We start from the raw sequence: 2,965 nt of genomic DNA, 5'->3' as shown, positions 1-2,965 counted from the left end.
GAAAGCTAGGAGCCCTGATGTCTGTGGTGCTGTAGATGCGCTGCCAATGGCCGCTGAGGAGCAGCCAGAGCTTGACTGTCCTGCACTTTTTGTGTGGGAGCAATCGTCCGACGTTCATGATTTTTCGGGGTTTTTCTTCAGTGGGCGCCCAGGTGCAGCTGGTGGTAAACGTCGAAGCCCTGTTCGTCAGGGAAAGCCCAGAGCCACAATGTCTGTGGTGCTGTAGATGCGCTACCAATGGCCGCTGAGGAGCAGCAAGAGCTTGACTGGCTGGCACTTACGGTGTGGGAGCAACCGTCCGACGTTCGTGATTTTTCAGGTTTTTTTTTTTCAGTAGGCACCCAGGTGCAGCTGGTGGTAAATGTTGAAGCCCTGTTCGTCAGGGAAAGCCCGGAGCCCCGATGTCTGTGGTGCTGTAGATGCGTTGCCAATGGAGGATGAGGAGCAGCAAGGGCTTGACTGGCTAGCACTTTCGGTGTGGGAGCAATCGTCCGACGTTCGTGATTTTTCGGGGTTTTTTTTCAGTGGGCGCCCAGGTGCAGCTGGTGGTAAACGTCGAAGCCCTGTTGGTCAGGGAAAGCCCGGAGCCCCGATGTCTGTGGTGCTGTAGATGCGCTGCCAATGGCCGGTGAGGAGCAGCAAGAGCTTGACTGGCTGGCACTTTCAGTGTGGGAGCAATCGTCTGACGTTCGTCATTTTTCAGGTTTTTTTTTTTCAGTAGGCACCCAGGTGCAGGTGGTGGTAAACGTCAAAGCCCTGTTCGTCAGGGAAAGCCCGGAGCCCCGATGTCTGTGGTGCTGTAGATGCGCTGCCAGTGGACGCTGAGGAGCAGCAAGAGCTTGACTGGCTGGCACTTTCGGTGTGGGAGCAATCGTCCGACATTCGTGATTTTTCGGGTTTTTTTTTCAGTGGGCGCCCAGGTGCAGCTGGTGGTAAACGTCGAAGCCCTGTTGGTCAGGGAAAGCCCGGAGCCCCGATGTCTGTGGTGCTGTAGATGCACTGCCAATGGCCGCTGAGGAGCAGCCAGAGCTTGACTGTCCTGCACTTTTGGTGTGGGAGCAATCGTCCGACGTTCGTGAATTTTCAGGGTTTTTCTTGAGTGGACGCCCAGGTACAGCTGGTGGTAAACGTTGAAGCCCTGTTCATCAGGGAAAGCCCAGAGCCACAATGTCTGTGGTGCTGTAGATACGCTGCCAATGGCCGCTGAGGAGCAGCAAGAGCTTGACTGGCTGGCACTTTTGGTGTGGGAGCAATCGTCCGACGTTCGCGATTTTTCAGGTTATTTTTTTTACAGTAGGCGCCCAGGTGCAGCTGGTGGTAAACGTCGAAGCCCTGTTCGTCAGGGAAAGCCCGGAGCCCCGATGTCTGTGGTGCTGTAGATGCGGTGCCAATGGCCGCTGAGGAGCAGCAAGATCTTGACTGGCTGGCACTTTCGGTGTGGGAGCAATCGGCCGACGTTCGTGATTTTTCGGGGTTCTTTTTCAGTGGGCGCCCTGGTGCAGCTGGTGGTAAACGTTGAAGCCCTGCTGGTCAGGGAAAGCCCGGAGCCCCGATGTCTGTGGTGCTGTACATGCGCTGCCAATGGCCGCTGAGAAGCAGCAAGAGCTTGACTGGCTGGCACTTTCAGTGTGGGAGCAATCATCCGACGTTCGTGATTTTTCGGGGTTTTTTTTCAGTGGGCGCCCAGGTGCAGCTGGTGGTAAACGTCGAAGCCCTGTTGGTCAGGGAAAGCCCGGAGCCCCGATGTCTGTGGTGCTGTACATGCGCTGCCAATGGACGCTGAGGAGCAGCAAGAGCTTGACTGGCTGGCACTTTCAGTATGGGAGCAATCATCCGACGTTCGTGATTTTTCGGGGTTTTTTTTCAGTGGGCGCCCAGGTGCAGCTGGTGGTAAACGTCGAAGCCCTGTTGGTCAGGGAAAGCCCGGAGCCACAATGTCTGTGGTGCTGTACATGCGCTGCCAATGGCCACTGAGGAGCAGCAAGAGCTTGACTGTCCTGCAATTTCGGTGCGGGAGCAATCGTCCGACGTTCGTGATTTTTCAGGGTTTTTTTTGAGTGGACGCCCAGGTGCAGCTGGTGGTAAACGTCGAAGCCCTGTTGGTCAGGGAAAGCCCAGAGCCACAATGTCTGTGGTGCTGTAGATGCGCTGCCAATGGCCGCTGAGGAGCAGCAAGAGCTTCACTGGCTGGCACTTTCGGTGTGGGAGCAATCGTCCGACGTTCGTGATTTTTCGTTTTTTTTTTCAGTGGGCGCCCAGGTTCAGCTGGTGGTAACCGTCGAAGCCCTGTTCGTCAGGGAATGCCCAGAGCCACAATGTCTGTGGTGCTGTAGATGCGGTGCCAATGGCCGCTGAGGAGCCGCAAGAGCTTGACTGGCTGGCACTTTTGGTGTGGGAGCAATCGTCCGACGTTCGTGATTTTTCAGTTTTTTTTTTTTCGGTAGGCACCCAGGTGCAGCTGGTGGTAAAGGTCGACGCCCTGTTGGTCAGAGAAAGCACGGAGCCCCGATGTCTCTGGTGCTGTAGATGCGCTGCCAATGGCCGCTGAGGAGCAGCAAGAGCTTGACTGGCTGGCACTTTCGGTGTGGGAGTAATCGTCTGACGTCCGTAATTTTTCGAGGTTTTTTTCCAGTGGGCGCCCAGGTGCAGCTGGTGGTAAACGTCGAAGCCCTGTTGGTCAGGGAAAGCCCGGAGCCCCAATGTCTGTGGTGCTGTAGATGCGCTGCCAATGGCCGGTGAGGAGCAGCAAGAGCTTGACTGGCTGGCACTTTCGGTGTGGGAGCAATCGTCTGACGTTCGTCATTTTTCAGGTTTTTTTTTTTCAGTAGGCACCCAGGTGCAGGTGGTGGTAAACGTCAAAGCCCTGTTGGTCAGGGAAAGCCCGGAGCCCCGATGTCTGTGGTGCTGTAGATGCGCTGCCAGTGGACGCTGAGGAGCAGCAAGAGCTTGACTGGCTGGCACTTTC

This window comes from Chlamydotis macqueenii, chromosome W (assembly GCF_036417535.1).
Source record: "Chlamydotis macqueenii isolate bChlMac1 chromosome W, bChlMac1.mat, whole genome shotgun sequence".
Lineage (NCBI taxonomy): Eukaryota > Metazoa > Chordata > Aves > Otidiformes > Otididae > Chlamydotis > Chlamydotis macqueenii.
This window is presented reverse-complemented; position numbering follows the sequence as displayed.